The sequence below is a fragment of the Lampris incognitus genome, chromosome 17 (genome assembly GCF_029633865.1).
Source record: "Lampris incognitus isolate fLamInc1 chromosome 17, fLamInc1.hap2, whole genome shotgun sequence".
NCBI lineage: Eukaryota > Metazoa > Chordata > Actinopteri > Lampriformes > Lampridae > Lampris > Lampris incognitus.
The window spans coordinates 5664849-5683194 of record NC_079227.1 but is presented as its reverse complement, the minus strand read 5'-3'; the positions used below and the strand labels follow the sequence as shown (position 1 = coordinate 5683194).

The 18346-nt window shown below is 46.2% G+C and overlaps 1 protein-coding gene across 1 annotated transcript in view; it reads left to right on the top strand.

Annotated features, from left to right (window-relative positions):
- snx29 (sorting nexin 29) overlaps positions 1–18346 on the top strand; it is a 150190-nt gene that overhangs the window by 35404 nt on the left and 96440 nt on the right. The gene's annotated exons all lie outside the window — the stretch shown is intronic.

Below are 18346 nucleotides of genomic sequence, written 5' to 3'. Positions count from 1 at the left end.
ATACACATAGTTCAGCTCAAGTTTAATCACTGTTCTAAATTCATACGCTGTAACCATAGCAACAGACATAACCAGTTGTTGGCCCAGTAAACTTTCATATCCTTAGTTTAGCAGTTCGCTTTAGCTTCATAACCTTTTAATTCTGAGTCCAAAACCTTCAACAAAAAATAAGTATTTTTTTTTTTCTTCCCCTTATTACCCCCAATTGTACTTGGCCAATTACCCCACTCCGAGCCGTCCCGGTCGCTGCGCCACCCCCTCTGCTGATCCGGGGAGGGCTGCAGACTACCACATGCCTCCTCCGATACATGTGGAGTCGCCAGCCGCCCCTTTTTCACCTGAGAGTGAGGAGTTTCCCCAGGGGGACGTAGCGCGTGGGAGGATCACGCTATCCCCCCCCTCAGAACAGGCGCCCCGACCGACCAGAGGAGGCGCTAGTGCAGCAACCAGGACACACACCCACATCCGGCTTCTCACCCGCAGACACGGCCAATTGTGTCTGTAGGGATGCCCGACCAAGCCAGAGGTAACACGGGGATTCGAACCGGTGATCCCCGTGTTGGTAGGCTATGAAATAGACCACCACGCTACCAGGACACCCCATAAGTGACTGTTTTTATTACAATTCTTTGACAAGTGGTCATGGTATAAGCGGGATAATCCACGACAAGGTGTGCATTAAAGGATTTTAATGCACAATGCTTTAAAATGGCACAATGTGTCGGCGTCAGGTTGTCCCTTGTCTACGCATCGTGCGTTAAAATCCTACAAATACAGCATAATTTGGGTGTTGTCTACTGTGTTGGAATATTGAGTGTACAGTCTATAAATATACATTACACCCAGTTAAATTCCATGTTTGTGCAAACCTCCATGACTGTTTATGAGACTTAACTCAACATGTTGGTTGTAATTTGGGTCTCATAGTAAAGTTATAATCCTCATGCTGATGCAATGTAGCATAGAGCGCTCCCTATAGAGTCATGCCATCCATCCATCCATCCATCCATCCATCATCCATCCATCCATCCATCAATTTTCCAAGCTGCTTAACCCAATTACGGTCGTGAGATGCTGCAGCCTATCCCAGCAGTCATTGGGCAGCAGGCGGGGAGACACCCTGGCCAGGCCGCCGGGCCATCAAAGGGCCGACACACACACACACACACACACACACACACACACACACACACATTCACACCTAGGGACAATTTAGTACGGCCGAGTCACCTGACCTACATGTCTTTGGACTGTGGGAGGAAACCGGAGCACCCGGAGGAAACCCATGCAGACACGGGGAGAACATGCAAACTCCACACAGAGGACGACCCGGGACGACCCCCAAGGTTGGACTACCCCGGGGCTCAAACCCAGGACCTTCTTGCAAAGAGTCAATCATAGAGTCACTCATATATATTAAATAACCACCTGAGCTCAGGTCTAAGGAACTATTTCTGTTCTCGAAGAAAAAGTGTTAGTTGTAGGTCTGCACAACCGGTTTAATCCACTAGCGGAGGAAAATATGGAAAGGACGGGGAAACGTGTCTCTGGATTTCAGAAAGACAGTTGTAAAGTTTGCTTCCTTTGTATAAGACTGTACATATAGTGTGCCCTTATATGCCCCCCTAAAACAATTCACACACACACACACACACACACACACATACTATGTGCGCAGTAACCGGGGTCCTGTGGTGTCCATGAAAGCAGAGTGCGTCACCCAGCCTTCGCCCATTGATTTGCTGATATGCCCGAGAGTATTGAGTCGACTCGCCAAGCTGTGAAGAGAGGATTAGTCACCCTCCATCACTTTCCAGAGAAAAGACCTGGGAAGTCTGTCAGCAGATAGCAGCCACGTACATTTAGCCACGCCACCGACTGGGATTGATCGCACTCTGAGTGGGTTATGTTATCTTTGTTGGGGACAAAAGATGACAGATGAGTGTGTTGGCGGCGGTTGGGGTGGAAGGGCGGGCCGGGCGGCATTTCAGAACCAAACTCTATGATCTGAGTTCCCTGGTGCCATGGGAGTTTTTAAGATGTTGTGTGCTTTGTGTGCAGTAGGGTCACATCTGGTTTACAGGGACCAGAGATTATGACTCCCACACTGTCTGAGGGTCTTACTGACATGCAGTGTGCAATGGCTACATACACGTTCCTTCTCACTCTCTGTCACTCAATCACTGATTCTTTCTCTCTCTCTCGCTCTCACTCTCTCTCTCTCGCTCTCTCGCTCTCGCTCTCTCTCTCTCTCTCTCTCTCTCTCTCTCTCTCTCTCTCGCTCTCTCTCTCTCTCTCTCTCTCTTTCACTCACTCACTCACTCTCACGCACTCATTCACTCTCTCTCTCTCTCTCTCTCTCTCTCTCTCTCTCTCACTCACTTACTCACTCTCACTAACTCAATTAATCTCTCTCTCACTTACTCACTACCTCACTTTCTCACTCACTCACTCATTCAGTCACACTCATTCACTCTCACTTATTCTCTCTCACTAACTCACCCATTCATTCACTCTCACTCATCTCATTCTCTCTCACTAACTCACCCATTCATTCACTCTCACTCACTTATTCATCCACTCTCACTCATTCATTCTCTCATTCACTGAATCGTTCACTCTCACGTTCACTCACTCACTCACTCACTCACTCACTCACTCACTCACTCACTCACTCTCTCACTCACTGATTTTCATACACACACACACACACACACACACACACACACACACACACACACATTCTATTCCATCTTGCACAGCAAGCCTGTAACTCTCAGTGTTACTTCCGCTCTCGACCAGATCTGGCTCCGTCAATAGAGGCTATAAATACCTCTGGAGGAACTGCTGGCCATTGAATGAAAGCCGCAAGCTGTCAGGATCATTCAGTGTAAGAGGCTGCCGGCAACGGTTGCCATGTATCCCACAATACTTTTTGATTCAGTCGGAGATTGTCCTCTCTAAATGGCACCGAATGGATTTGCACTGGGTCCAGACTGGGAACCGGTACAGACCAGGCCAGCAGAATATGACATGGCAGTGTTTAAAACCTCCACATCCGTGATGATTGCCACATTTATAGGTCACTGACCGGCAGGGAGGGACACTGATTTTGTGGTTTTCTGGTTTATTAAGGCAGTTGTTATAATCAAGGCAATGGAATAGACCGCCAAGCTACCCGGATGCCTAAAGTACATTGTCTTGCGTATCACAGAAAGTTGTTGAATCAGTTCATCTGGACATAATGTTTATTGAGAGAAACATTTCATCACTCATCTAAGTGACCTCTTCAGTCTCAAGTGACTGCAGGTATCCCCACCCTTATAAACAATACAGTTGTGTCACAACTGAGACCAGTGATAGGTTTCATATGCAAATTGCTGTGATCATTAATTAGAGTTAATTAGGCAGCTGGATAGCTCAGTACGTAGGAATGCAGCTTTCCCGCCAAGATCAGGGGTTCAAACCCCGGTTAGGATGAGTCAGTGCAATAGAATGAGGTTGAATTGCTATTGCGAACAAAAGAGGGGATAGAGGACATCCCTGAGGTGTCCCTCGTGACAGGAGGAACATTTTGAGCGTGAATGATTAGTTTGAACACGTGTTTTAGGGGATGAATACAGCAGACGAATCCATGAAAGAAATGTTTTGCCAAACACAAACTTCTCCAAGACGCCAAATAAATATTCTCAATCTACCTGCTCAAACAGCTTCTCTGCATCTAGGGAAATAACATCTTCTGGAGTCAGGGAAGGACTAGGGGGGTATTATCATTTTGCCAAGTTGCTGAATATTCGAAAAAGAGTGGCAATCCTTTATATAACCAGTTGGATCCTCTGAAATTATTTTGGGGAGAATGGGTTATAAACGGCATGCCAGTATTTTTGCTAAAATATTTACATCGACATTAAGGAGGGAAATAGGGCAGTAATACCTGCAACTAGTGGGATCCTTGTCCTTTTTGAGGAGAAGTGAAATCGAAGCTTGTGTGAGGATTGGGGAAGGGAATTGTCTCTCAATGATTCATTAAATATTTACAATAGAATTGGTGCAAGTTTTTTATTGAATTTCTTATAAAACTTGGTTGGATAAACATCAGGGTCTGGGGTCTTGCCACTCAGCATGGCCCCAATGGCTTCAGTGATCTCCCCCTGTGCAAGAGTTTGATCCAACAGTGCCCTGTATCTGGGCTCAAGATTAGGTAGCTCCAAATGATCTAGAAAACCTTCCATATTCATTATGTCTGATGGAGATTCAGAAGTGTACTGCGTAGAGTGAAATGTTAATATCCTTTGTATTGGTTACCAGATTTTGATGCTGGTCTCTCACTTGGGGTAAGGGGCTGCCAGCAACAGTTGCCATGTATCCCACAACACTTTGTGATTCAGTCGGAGATTGTCCTCCCTAAATGGCACCGAATGGATTTGCACTGGGTCCAGACTGGGAACCGGTACAGACCAGACCAGCAGAATATCACATGGCAGTGTTTAAAACCTCCACATCCGTGATGATTGCCACGTTTATAGGTCACTGACTGGCATGGAGGGACACATATTTTGTGGTTTTCTGGTTTATTAAGGCAGTTGTTCTAATCAACAACATTAAACCAAAAAGAAAAATAGGTCCAAGAGAAACTCTCCATCTCTTCCTACATATGGTTATACTGTCTGTCAGAGGAGGATGCTGATCATCATCTCCTTCCAATAGTTCTTCTCTTTTTCATCCCACCTTTGTAGTCATTCAGTTCCCAAACTTCTGCTGGTGGTGAGCGAGCGAGAGAGAGACAGAGACAGAGTGAGAGAGAGACCAAGAGAGAGAGAGCGAGCTAGAGAGAGAGAGACAGAGAGAGAGAGCGACAGAGAGACAGAGTGAGAGAGAGAGACCAAGAGAGAGTGAGTGAGTGAGAGAGAGAGAGAATGAGTGAGAGAGAGAGAGAGAGAGAGAGAGAGAGCGAGTGAGTGAGCTAGAGACAGAGAGAGAGAGACAGACAGACAGAGTGAGAGAGAGAGAGAGAGAGACCAAGAGAGAGTGAGTGAGTGAGAGAGAGAGAGAATGAGCGAGAGAGAGAGAGAGCGAGTGAGCGAGATAAGCAAAGAATATAAAAAAAATTTAAAACGGAAAAAGCAAGACCACCACAACAAAATTCTCCCCAAGACATTGAAGAGTCTTTAAATGAAAATCAGTTCAAGGAAAAATGGAACAATTAGAATTCTAAACAATCCCAGGAACTAGCCATTCAAAATGGAGACATCTGGAAAAAATATTTTGAAAACCTATACAAAGAAATGCTTCCAGAAGACCTCTCATCTGAACAAAAACATATAAAAGGAAAGCTGGAAATACTGGAATCAACTATAAAAAACAACCAGAACCCAATTGACTCCCAAATTTCACTAGAAGAACTAACAGACAAACTCCAAAGTCTCCAACCAAAAAAAGCCTGTGGCCCTGACAACATCAGGAATGAAATGCTCAGACACAGTTCTCTTGAGCTGCAGAAGGCCCTGCTTAAACTGTTCAACCTACAAGCTGGCTGCCTTCCTGACACCTGGAATAGGGGGCTTATATCCCCAATATACAAGAGTGGAGATAAATTTGACCCCAATAACTACCGAGGCATCTGTGTGAGTAGTAACCTGGGGAAGGTCTTCTGCTGTATTATTAATGCCCGAATACAGACCTTCCTTACCGAACACAGTGTCTTGAACAAGACTCAGATTGGCTTTCTACCAAATCACCGCACTACAGCTCACATCTACACCCTACACACCCTAATTAATCAACATGTTCACCAAAAAAATAAAGGAAAAATATTTGCATGCTTCATTGATTTTAAGAAAGCATTTGATTCTATCTGGCACGATGATTTATATTGTAAAATCATCCAAAGTGGCGTAGGGGGTAAAGTGTTTGACATAATCAAGTCTATATATTTGGAAAACAAGTGCAGAGTAAAACTTGGCAACAAAAGAACAGAATACTTCGCCCAAGGGTGAGGGGTGAGACAGGGCTGCAGTTTGAGTCCAACCCTGTTCAATATCTACATCAATGAGTTAGCGGTGTTACTGGAACAATCTGCAGCTCCTGGCCTCAACCTAAACACAGAAGTTAAATTCTTGCTCTATGCAGATGACCTGGTGTTGCTGTCACCCACAGAACAGGGTCTACAGCAGCATGTGGATCTGCTAGAGAACTACTGTCAGAACTGGGCCCTGGCAGTAAACTTAAAAAAGACAGAAATTATGATCTTCCAGAAGAAGCCCGGGTGTCAGGAAAGTAGACACCAATTTACTCTAGGTAACACCGCCCTAGAGCACTCGTTAAATTATGATGAGCTGGGACTGAGGGTCAGTGGGACCGAGGGTCAGTGGGACTGAAAATCAGTGCCTCAGGAAGCTTTGGTCTGGCAGTGAATGCACTTAAAGAGAAAGTCTGAAGAGCTTTCTATGTAATAAAAAGACAATTCTATAAAACAACAGACAACTGAAATCTGGTCCAAAATCTTTGACAGTGTCCTCCTGCCCATTGCAGTATATGGAAGTGAAGTATGGGGTCCACTCAGTCAGCCAGACTACACCAGATGGGACAAATATCCAATAGAAGCCCTGCATGCAGAATTCTGTCGAAAATTGCTAAACGTGCAAAGGAAAACACCAACAAATGCATGCGGGGCAGAATCAGGCCGTTTGCCATTGATAATAAATATAAAAACACATCACTTAAATTCTGGGTGCACCTTAAATCAAGTCCCCACCACACACTGCAATTTATAGCACTCCAAATCCAAGAGCTAAGAAAGAGTCCCCTCAGCCAGCTGGTTGTTAAACTAACTGTCCCCGTAGCCATTAACATAGATGAGTTTCAGACCGGTACTGCTAACCAACCACAGACTAGAGTAAACCACATCATCACACCATGCAACAACTCATATGTGGAACACCGGGACATAGAAACCAAATGACAACACAGATGAGGATGTTATGGGGCCCTAAAAAGAGAAGACATACTGGCTGACTGTCTGTCCACTGTCAGAGACAGTCAGCACAGACACATCCTGACCAAGTACAGGCTCACTGACCACAGTCTAGCCACTGAAAAGGGCAGACACACACAACACCTTGGCTACCAAAAGAGCAAAGAATATGTGGTCACTGTACAGCAGGTGAGGTGGAGACAGAGATGCACTTCCTGCTAAATTGTGAGAAATTCCAGAACATAAGAGAAAATACCAGGAGACATTTGAAAACCAGATTCCAAATGTTCTACTGCGGGATGAGAAAGAACAATGGCCCCTTATTTTAGGAGAGGGTCAAAGGTCACACCTTGCAGCACAATATGTGTCAGAATGCCACAGCCTGAGGGTCAGTGAGTGACCAAAACACTGTCAGTTGCTGTTCAAGTGCTGTTCTGTGTTTCTGCCAGGTCTATCTGTTCCTTCTTCCTTTTTTTTGTTGTTTTTTGTTTTTTTGTTTAGTTCTCTGTTGACCTGTTTTGCTTTGGCAACACTAATTAATACAGTCATGCCAATAAAGCATCACTGAATTGAATTGAGTGAGAGAGACAGTGAGTGAGAGAGATTGTGTAAGTGTGTGAGGTGTGAGAGAATGTGTGTTTACGTATGGTTTTGTGTGTGTGTGTGTGTGAATGTGTGTGTGGAATGTGGGTGAGGCAGGATGAGAGCTGTCAAAGATAGAAATTGGTCAGCGTTGAATCAGAGGAGGGTTGTTAGAGAAGAGGAGGAAACCCCATGCTGCAGTTCGCTTACTCACACACACACACACACACACACACACACACACACACACACACACACACACACACTCACCTACCCACTTAACAACTCCAGCATGCAAGACCCTTACTCACACATGCACACGGCTACCCACATACACACTCCCAATTTAATGCTGGAACATGCCCACACACTTTTCCTGCCAGCTGGTGATCACACACACACACACACACACACACACACACACACACACACACACTTGCAATTTGTATCTATTTTTTGTTTTTGACATGGTTGGTGGAGTGGCGAGCAGGGCCGTGGTCAGCAGGGTGGGCGGGACCACGGGCAGGAAGTGGTACTTTGTACTCCAGGAGGGGGTAGCTAGACAGACGGGCGTGCTCACACACACGGGCCATGGACACACACACATGCAAGCTCACACACGCATGCATGAACACACACGAACATTCACAGGCAGTAAAGAAACAGCAGATATGTGTTTCTGTGAGGGCAGAGTGTTTTTCCACCAGCAGACTGGCATTGATTGATTGATTGATTGATTGATTGATCTAAGACAGGAAGATTGGAGGCCATTGGGATTTTGTAGTTTACTCGGTGGCATTGTTTAGGCTAACAGCTAGCTCTTCCCTTTCTTTTTCTTTTTTTGTGGATCCCCCCCCCCCCCCTTTTCTCTCCAGTTGTACCCGGCCAATTACCCCACTCTTCCGAGCCGTCCCGGTCTCTGCTCCACCCTCTCTGCTGATCCGGGGAGGGCTGCAGACTACCACATGTCTCCTCCAATACATGTGGAGTCACCGGCCGCTTCTTTTCACCTGACGGTGAGGAGTTTCACCAGGGGGGCGTAGGAGGATCACACTGTTCCCCCCACCCCGAACAGGCGCTCTGACTGACCAGAGGAGGGGCTAGTGAAGTGACCGGGACACACACCCACATCCGGCTTCCAACCCGCAGACACAGCCAATTGTGTCTGTAGGGACACTCGACCAAGCTGGAGGTAACACGGGGATTCGATCCGGCGATCCCCGTGTTGGTAGGCAACAGAATAGACCACCATGGCACCTGGACGCCAGCTCTTCCCTGTCTGCGTGAAGTCAGTTATATCAGCCTACCCATGGGGCAAGTCTCGCTCTCTCATTCCCAAAGCTTTACTGAAGTTTTAACAAACCTGCACCGACTAGCCATGTTGTCTGTGTGTATGTGTGTGTGTGTGTGTGTTTGTGTTTGGAACTGCAACACAACAGTGCCTTAAAAGCCTTTCTTGTGTGTAGTGTGTGCAGGATGAGAGGTTGTGCAGTAAATTGCCCCCAGGAGCATCTCCCCCAGCAGTAACCGTCTGTCTGCATGTGTCCATGAAGACGTCACACAGACATGCTGCTCTCCTACTCCTCTCCCCAAACACATGTACCGCCACATTACTGCACTCTCAGAAGAGAGAGAACCCAGCAGAGACACTGAAAAATAAAACCAAAATAAAATAAAGCTCACTCAGAACATAAAAAGCACCCGGGGGTTTAGACTCAGCACAGGTAATTGCTGCTTTCATAGTTTGGTTTGTCTTTCATTGTGAGAGACAGAGAGAGAGGGATGCTTTCTGCCAGCTCTTTAAGACGATGCATGTATTTCTCTGTGTCTCTCCATCTGTCTTTCTATCTGTCTCTCCATCTCTATATGTGTCTCAATCTGTCTCTCTGTCTCTATCCGTCTCTCTCTGTCTGGCGAAGACTAGATGCCTATAAATAGATACATGTTGCAGGGCATCATCAGGTGCACCAGCCTGTTTGGTTAATTGACTTATCCTCCATGCGGCCGTTCAGACTATCTTCCCGGGTCAGACTACTGAGATGAGTCCAGGGGCTTTTGGGCCGCTGTTGCCACGGCTCCCACCACCAATGAGGCTTCACGGGAACACACGAGTCAGCCCATCACCTGTTGCAAAGGTTTTTATGTGTTGGCGCTAGCAGATAAGCTCGACAATGCTGTCCCTAGAAAGGCTGAGGTTCACTTTTAGGTGTTGGGCGTGGACATGCACGTCGGGGGGTTCATAATGACGACTGGAGGTGATGCTGTTATGAACCCTGTGAACTGCAGTGACTTCCCTGCAATTCCTTTTTGAGTGGTAAATGCAAGTGCTAGAGCTGCTGTAAACCGGAGTCAAATTCCTCATATGCATAAGCACACTTGACGGATAAAGTTGATTCTGATTCTGGTTTGATGTACACTCCCGGTTGCTACCCTCGTGTTCCATCTGGAGGGTTTCTTTCTACGGCTAAGCTCTCATTCTAAACTTTCCTCTCACTTGAACCCAAACTGGTGAAACAAACTCCCAGTTTACACCAGAGCTACACGTTTGCTTCCTTCCTTCAACCAAGGTGGAAAAACTGTCCTCATCCAGGCCTTCCTTGATCCATTGACATGACAGACATGGACATGAAAGAATATGCATGCATACATTTCCAGTATATACAGCATGCTTAGATTTATTTATGACAATGCTGATATGTTAAAACTTTAAACTACAGGACATTCAGTTGAGCATTTGTAGGTATAGTGGATGTTCAGTGTCAGAGGTATGTTGCACGGGGATTGTTTGACGCTGTATGATTGTTTTAAGAGCTCATGAGAGTGATGGCCTGCAGAAAGAAACTGTTCTTGTGTCTGGTTGTTTGGCATACAGTGCTCTGTAGCATCTACCAGAGGGGATTTGGAACAGGTTGTGGCCAGGGTGTGATGGGTCTGCAGTGATGCTGCCTGCCCGTTTCTTGACTCTGGAGATGTACAAGTCCTGAATAGAGGGCAGGTTGGCACCAGTGATTTTCTCTGCAGTCCTGACTATCCATTGTGGTCTGTTCCTGTCCTGTTTGGTGGCCGATCCAAACCAGACAGTGATGCATGTGCAGAGGACAGACTGGGTTATTACAGTGTAGAACTGAATCAGCAGTTCCTGAGACAGGTTGCACTTCCTGAGCTGGTGCAGAAAGTACATCCTCTACAGGGCCTTTTTGATGATTGAGTCTGTGTTGGATCCCCACCTTAGGTGCTGGGAGATTGTGTAACCCAGAAACCTGAAGGTTTCCATAGCAGACACAGTGTTGTTGAGTATGGGGGGGGCAGTGCTGGGGGGCTGCTGCTGAAGTCCACTGTCAGCTCCACAGTTTTGAGTGTGTTCAGCTCCAGGTTGTTAGCACCGTACGAGAGTGCCAGCTGTTCAGCCTCCTGTCTGTATGCAGGCTCGTCAACGTCCCAGATGAAGCTGATGATCAATGTGTTGTCTGCAATCTTCAGAAGTTTAACAGACAGGTCTCTCGAGGTGCAGTCATTTGTGTAGAGGTAGAAGAGCAGAGGGGAGAGCACACATTCCTGGGGGCGCCAGTGCTTATTGTCCAGGTGCCGGATGTGATTTTCCCCAGCCTCACCTTATTACTCCTGTCCTTCAGGAAGTTTTTGATCCACTGACAGGTGGGGGCTGGTACAGTGAGCTGGGTGAGTTTGGAGTGAAGGATATCTGGGACGATAGTACTGAGGTGAAGTGCCCAAACAGGATCCTTGCGTATGTCCCTGGGGAGTTGAAGTGTAGTGCAGTCCCACGTTGACTGCATCATCCACTAACCCGTTTGCCTGATAGGCAAACTGCAGGGGGACCTGTAGGGGGCCTGTGATGTCCTTCAGGTAGGCCAACACCAGTCTCTCAAAGGATTTAATGATCAGACGTCAGGGCGACATGCCAGTAGTCATTTAATCCTGAGATACAGGGTTTCTTGGGGACCGGTACGATAGTATAGCATTTGAAGCAGGAGGGAACTTCACACAGCTCCAGTGAGCTGTTGAAGATCAGTGTGAAGATGGAGGCCAGCTGGTCAGCACAGACTTGCAGGCAGGAGGGGTGATTTTCTCTCTCTGGAAGAGCTGACACACATCTTCTTCTTCACAGATCCTTAATGCAGGTGGTGTGTCAGTGGGGAGGGGTGAGGTGCAGTTGGTTGTGTGATGTGGCCGGAGAGGGTGAGGGGTGTGAGAGTGGGCTTATCAAACCTGCAGTGAAAAACATTCAGGTCATCAGCCAGTTGATGGTTCTCAGCAGTGTGGGGGGATGGTCTCATGTATTTGGTGATGTCCTGCAGGTCTCCCCATACAGTTGCAGGATCGTTAGCTGAAAACCCCCCTTTTTTCAGCTTTTCGGTATAGCCCCTTTAGGCTACTCTGATTTCCTCTGTCAGTGTGTTTCTGGCTTGATTGTACAGGATCCTATCTCTACTTCTGTAGCCGTCTTCCTTGCTGTGATGAAACTACCAGAGTTTTGCTGTGAACCAGGGCTTATTGTTATTGAAGGTGTGGAAAGTTTTGGTGGGCACACACATGTCCTCACAAACGCTGATGTAAGCTGTCACAGTGTCAGTAAGTTCATCCAGGTCTGTAGCTGCAGCCTCAAAAACACTCCAATCAGTGCAGTCAAAGCAGGCCTGGAGCTCCAGTTTTGACTTGTTGGTCCATCTCCTCACAGTTTTAACCACATGCTTTGCAGAGTTTAGTTTCTGCCTGTAGGTTGGGAGAGGATGAACCAGACAGTGATCAGAAAGTCCCAAGGCTGCACGGGGCACAGAGCGATAGGCGTCCTTTAGTATTGTGTGGCAGTGATCCAGTGTTTTTGCAGTTCGTTGTTTAGGTTTGATTTGTTAAAATCCCCAAGGATAATGAGAAGGGGGTCTGGATGTTTGTGCTCTTTATTATCTGGTTAGCCAGGTGTTGTAAAGCCTCACTTAACAGAGGCTTGGGGTGGAATATAGTCACCAGCCAGAATAAATGATGAAAATTCCCACGGTGAATAAAATGGTTTACAGTCAATGAAAAAGGTCTCTAAGTGAGGGCTGCATGGTTTCTTCAGCACTGTGACATCTGTGCACCAACCTCTGTTTATATAGAAGCAGATTCTGCTGACACGTTTTTTTCCCATTAGCTCCATTTCGCGGTCTGCTCGGAGGACTTGGAAGTGCCTCAGATGGAGTGAGCTGTCGGGAATATGCTCACCAAGCCAGGTTTCAGTGAGCCACATGGCGGCAGATCTGGAAAATTCCGTGTTTGTTCCATAGAAGAGCAGGACTTCATCCATCTTGTTGGCCAGAGAGCGGACCTTCATCAGATGGATTGACGGGAGCACAGTTTGAAATCCCCGCTGTCGCAGTTTAGCGAGCGCTCCGGCTCGCTTCCCCCGTCATCGGCTGTGGCGAAGCCCATGCAGAGCTGCTGCTCCTCAGTAAAACTTTCCGGTTCAGTGAAAAACGGTAAAAAAGTTTCACCAGTGGATGGCTGGAGGTTTAAAAGTTTTTCCCTGCTGAATGCGAGAGTGTCGGAGAGTAAGAGCTGGAAACTGAACAAATAAACAAAAACATAAAAAGTACTAGAGAGCGCCGAATCGAGGCTGCCTTCTGCGGCGCCATCTTGGTGTGCGGAGTGAACAATTAAATGGGGAAACTGGTTTTTCTGGATAAAAAGCACTATAAAGTTTACATTTTTCAACCGATTTCAGCGAGTTGTTTTTATATTCAAGGGGTTATGATCTTCTTGGTGTACAAAAAAAAGTGTTGTCTCCGGTTACTTAGAGTCTCAGTGCAAGACCCTGTATCACAAGCACATCAAGAAGCTCACCAGCATACAGCTTCGTCATCTGCAAAAGTTGCTGCGAATCAGATGGGAAGACGAGGTGCCCGACGTGGAAGTATTGAAACGTGCTGGTACTATCAGTGTTGAAGCCCTAATAACAGCCTCCCAGCTCAGATGTGTGTCAGGGAAAAAGGAAGCAGGGAGGCCAGAAGCTACGCTTCAAAGATGTGCTCAAGCGCGCGATCAAGATCTGCGGCACAGATGACTCCAGCTGGGAGACAGTGGCCCTGGACAGACAAAGATGGTGCTCCACAGTAAGGCGATTGAGAACAGCAGTTGAAGAGACAAGAAGCCTATGATAAGGCCCACCATGCAAGACATAAACGACCAACTCAAACAACATTCGTCTGTAACAAATGTGGACGACGTTGTCACTCTAATGCGGGGCTGATGGCCCACAGGCGTGTTTGCCGAGCTTAAACTGCATCACAGTCCTCATTGTTTCGATGGGCTGCCGAAGAAAGAATCTCAGTAGGTAGGCTACAATCGCTGCTCGACGTTCAAGACAGGAGTGTGTATTCAGCGTTAGGCTTACTTGAACTGTATTACTTACGTGGAGGAAAATAATTCATCGTCATAAAATACCACGATTTCATGAAATCTCAGATGTCCCTTGAGTGTTGCGCAGTATCAGTCTGTTGTGTTGTTTAGTATTAATGTATGCTGCTTTTCATCCCATATTTTTAAGAGGAAAACGAAAGCCCTTCACTTTTTTAACCAGTCAAAATGTCTTAGTTGTCCATATCATACACACCTCTTACACACCTCATATCTTACACACCTGAGTGTACAAATCAAGGTCCTTAGCAAAGACTATTGGTTGACTAATAGAATCGGGTGTGTAACTGCTTGGTTGGAACAAAGACCTGCACCCACACCGGCCCTTTCTAGCTTACGTTGCCCATCCCTGTACTATTATATTATTTTACTACTTATACTATTATGTTATTTTACTGCTCACAACTCACTATTTAATATTTTTATTTTATTTACTGTTATACTACATATACTATTTACTATTATCAATCTAATGTTATTATATTATTATGATTATATTACCACAATAATATACTCATAAATACAACAAGAAGTAGTATAGGCTATTAATAATAATAATGATATGCTATTCTGCTGAACTATACTGTATATTGTTGTACTGCATCTCACTGTATACTATATTACACTCAGATTCCATACTACTGATATTGTACTATTTTTTTTAACGATTATCATTTTCCACCTTTATTTGATAGTGATAGTAGAGAGAGACAGGAAAGGCAGGGGAGAGAGAGAGGGCATGACATGCAGCAAAGGGCCTGGGCCGGATTCGAACCCAGGCTGCTGCGGTAAGGGCTCAGCCTTATGTGGTATACACTCTACCAGGTGAGCCACTGGGGCGCCCCTATTTTTACTAATTTTTTTTTTACCATATCATATAAATACGTTTAAGTACCTAATATGTCAAAATACAAAACTTCAAATCACAATTACTGAAGGTTAGGTGAGGGGTGCCCCAGGGCTCAGTGTTGGGACCATTGTTGTTCATATTGCACATAAACAATATAAGTCAAGTCAAGTCAAATCAATTTTATTTGTATAGCCCAATATTACAAATCTGCCTCAGGGGGCTTTACACCAACACAACATCCTGTCCTTAGACCCTCTCATCGGATAAGGAACAACTCCCTTTAACAGGGAGAAAAATAGGAAGAAAACTCCAGGAGAGCAACAGAGGTCAGAGCAACAGAGGAAGTGTCAAAAACCCCCAAAACTCTTCTATTAACAGATGACAAACTTAGTCTGCTGTGGAGGCAACTTGGAACAACTCTTGGATACGGTGGAAAAGGAATTGAGCGGGATGAAGAGTTGGTTTGAGGCAAATAAACTAACATTGAATTTAAGCAAAGCAACATTTATAAACTTTGGGAATTGATCAACCAACGCAGACAAGAAACTCATCATAAGTGATTTAGAATTCAAAAAAGTATCCGAAATTCTCCGAGTATTAATTAATAGACAACAAATTAAGTTGGAAGCCACGCATAAATTATATTAAAGCTAAAATATCCAAATCAATTGCGATACTGAACAAAGTCAAAGATCTACTATCAAGCTTCTCTATATACATTATAGTGCTCCTTCATCCTCCCATGCATGACCTTCTGTGTGGAAGTGTTGAGGAACAAATACAAAACAAACATCCAATCTTCAACCTTCAAAAAGAGCTGTACGAATCTTAAACAAAACCACTTAGAGAGCCACTTTTATCAAACTAAAAGCACTAAAATTTGAAGATTTTGTTGATTTTAAAACTTAAATTATGTACTGAGTAATAACTCAGCAATTTCCTACCAGTATGGAAGGGTTGTTCCAACTGGGAGAAAGTAAACACAGTTTGAGAGGAACCTGCGTGTTCGAAACACCACCAGTAAGAACAGATGCAGAACATCACTGAGGTACAACCAAGGGAGTTGGTTTGTGGAATAACTGCAGTGATGAGCTGCAAACATGTGGTACTTTATCTGAACTAAAAAGATTTTTCAGAAACAAAATATTGAACAGTGAGAAGGACCAGTGACCAATTTTTTATTTTTGTTTTGTTGTCTAAATGGGTTGTTTGTTTGAGTGGACAGAGATATATATCACGGACACCGATGGCTGTAAATAGAACTTTCATTTCCTGTTATCAGTGCATGAATAGTACAAGGGGGTTGGACTAGAGAAGTTCTCAACTTCTTCTTATCCCCTTTTGAACATGGTCGGTATATTTGAGTTGCTTATTTTTCACTTATATATTGCCATGATTTTGTTGATTTGTTACTAAATTGTCCCTAGGTATGAATATATGTGTGTGTGTGTGTGTGGGGGGGGGGCCTGTGATGGACTGGCAGCCTGTCCAGGGTGTCTCCCCGCCTGCCGCCAATGACTGCTGGGATAGGCTCCAGAATCCCCGTGACCTTGATTGGGATAAGTGGATGGACAGCTGCTCCACCCCCTTCTGCCGATCCGGGGAGGGCTGCAGACTGTCACACGCCTCCTCCCATACATGTGGAGTCGCCAGCCGCTTCTTTTCACCTGACAGTGAGGAGTTTCACCAGGGGGACGTAGCGCATGAGAGGATCACGCGATTCCCCCCACTTCCCCCTACCCCTAAACAGGCGCCCCCCGACCGACCAGAGGAGGCGCTAGGCAGCGACCAAGACACACCCACATCTGGCTTCCCACCCGCAGACACGGCCAATTGTGTCTGTAGGGACGCCCGACCAAGCCGGAGGTAACATAGGGATTCGGACCGGCGATCCACATGTTGGTAGGCATCGGAATAGACTGCTACACTACCTGGACGCCCTAAACACCTGTGTGTGTGTGTGTGTGTGTGTGTGTGTGTGTGTGTGTGAGAGAGTGATGTATTTGTGATGAACAACGTGACCGTCAGAGCTATAGACTGCCCTCATTCTTTATGGTGTATGACAGTCACCCATAAAGTGGGACTAACTAAGCCCCTACCAGCACTCAAATCCACATACACACACACATGCACAAAGATGCAACACATAGTCACACAGACAAAACACACATCACACACAATTACTTACATCCACATTAAATCAGCCGGGGCAGGGTGATAACGGCCGTGCAGACGCCTCCTCTGAGACCTCATGTGGCTTCAGGAGCGCCCTGACGGACTGCGGCTGTTAAACTGAGAGCTGTCAGGATGGGTTCGGATGCTGAGGTTGGCCGTGTGTGGTATGTATGAAGGACATCCGCTGATGCTCTCACTGTCTGTGGTGAAGTATTCCTCCTTGTGTGTATGGCACACTTCGTGTCAACTAGTGTACTCACACACCACCACCATCATCATCATCATCATCATCAGTAGTCACTCGGGGTCGCGTATGACTGTCCTTGGTCCTTGTGGGTCTTCAGGTGGGCGAAGAGGCCGATCCTGGAGTCGCATATTTTGGTGCAGTGTGGGCAGGGGTAGTTGTGGGATTGGTTTGGTCTTTTTGGTGGAAACTCCCTCCTTTCTGAGTCTGCGCTTGCCTTCTGCAGCACGGCGGAGATCATTATTATAAAGTGCAGCTCCTTCCCGGACAAGTTTCCTCCAGGTGGCGCTGTTGGCTCCTGTGTCCTCCCAGGTCTTAGGGTCGATGTGGCATTTTTTGATGTCGTTTGGATGTTATCCTTATACCTTTTCTTTTGGGGCGTGTTGTCCTGTGAGAAGCTGGGAGTTTAGGACTTGTTTTGGAAGGCGAGTAGTCAGGCATACGGATGCCATGGCCGGTCCATCTGAGCTGGTGTTGGGCGATGGTGGCGGTGATAGCGGGAATGTTGGCCTCCTTCAGGACGCTGGTGTTGGTGCGTCTATCTTCCCAGGTGATCTTGAGGATTTTTCAGAGGCACCTCTGATGATGTGCCTCTAGTGCCTTCAGGTGCCTGCTGTACGTGGCCCAGGATTCTGATCCATACAGTAGGGTGGGCAACACTGCCGCTTTGTAGACCAGAATTTTCCTTGCCTGGAGGTCGCGGTTTTCAAAGACCCTTTTCCTCAGTCTTGAGAAAACCCCACTGGCACAACTGAGGCGGTGGTGTATTTCCTGATCAATATTAGCGTTGGAGGATAGGAGGCTTCCGAGGTATGTAAAGTGGTCCAGATTTTCCAGGCTGGTTTTGTCAACATAGATAGTTGGGGGTGGAGCAGGGTTATTTGTGTTGGGTGGTGGCTGGTAGAGGATCTGGGTCTTTTTTTTTAGGGCCAGACCAAGCTGCTTGTATGCCTTGGCAAAAGCATCCAGAATGCGCTGTAGGTCCTCTTCTGAATGGGCCACGAGGGCGTAGTCATCAGCATACTGCAGCTCCATGATGGATACGGTGCTTTTTTAAAACGCAAAGGAAGAACTTTTCCGTTTTTAGGGTTCGGGTTATCAGTGTGCAGTC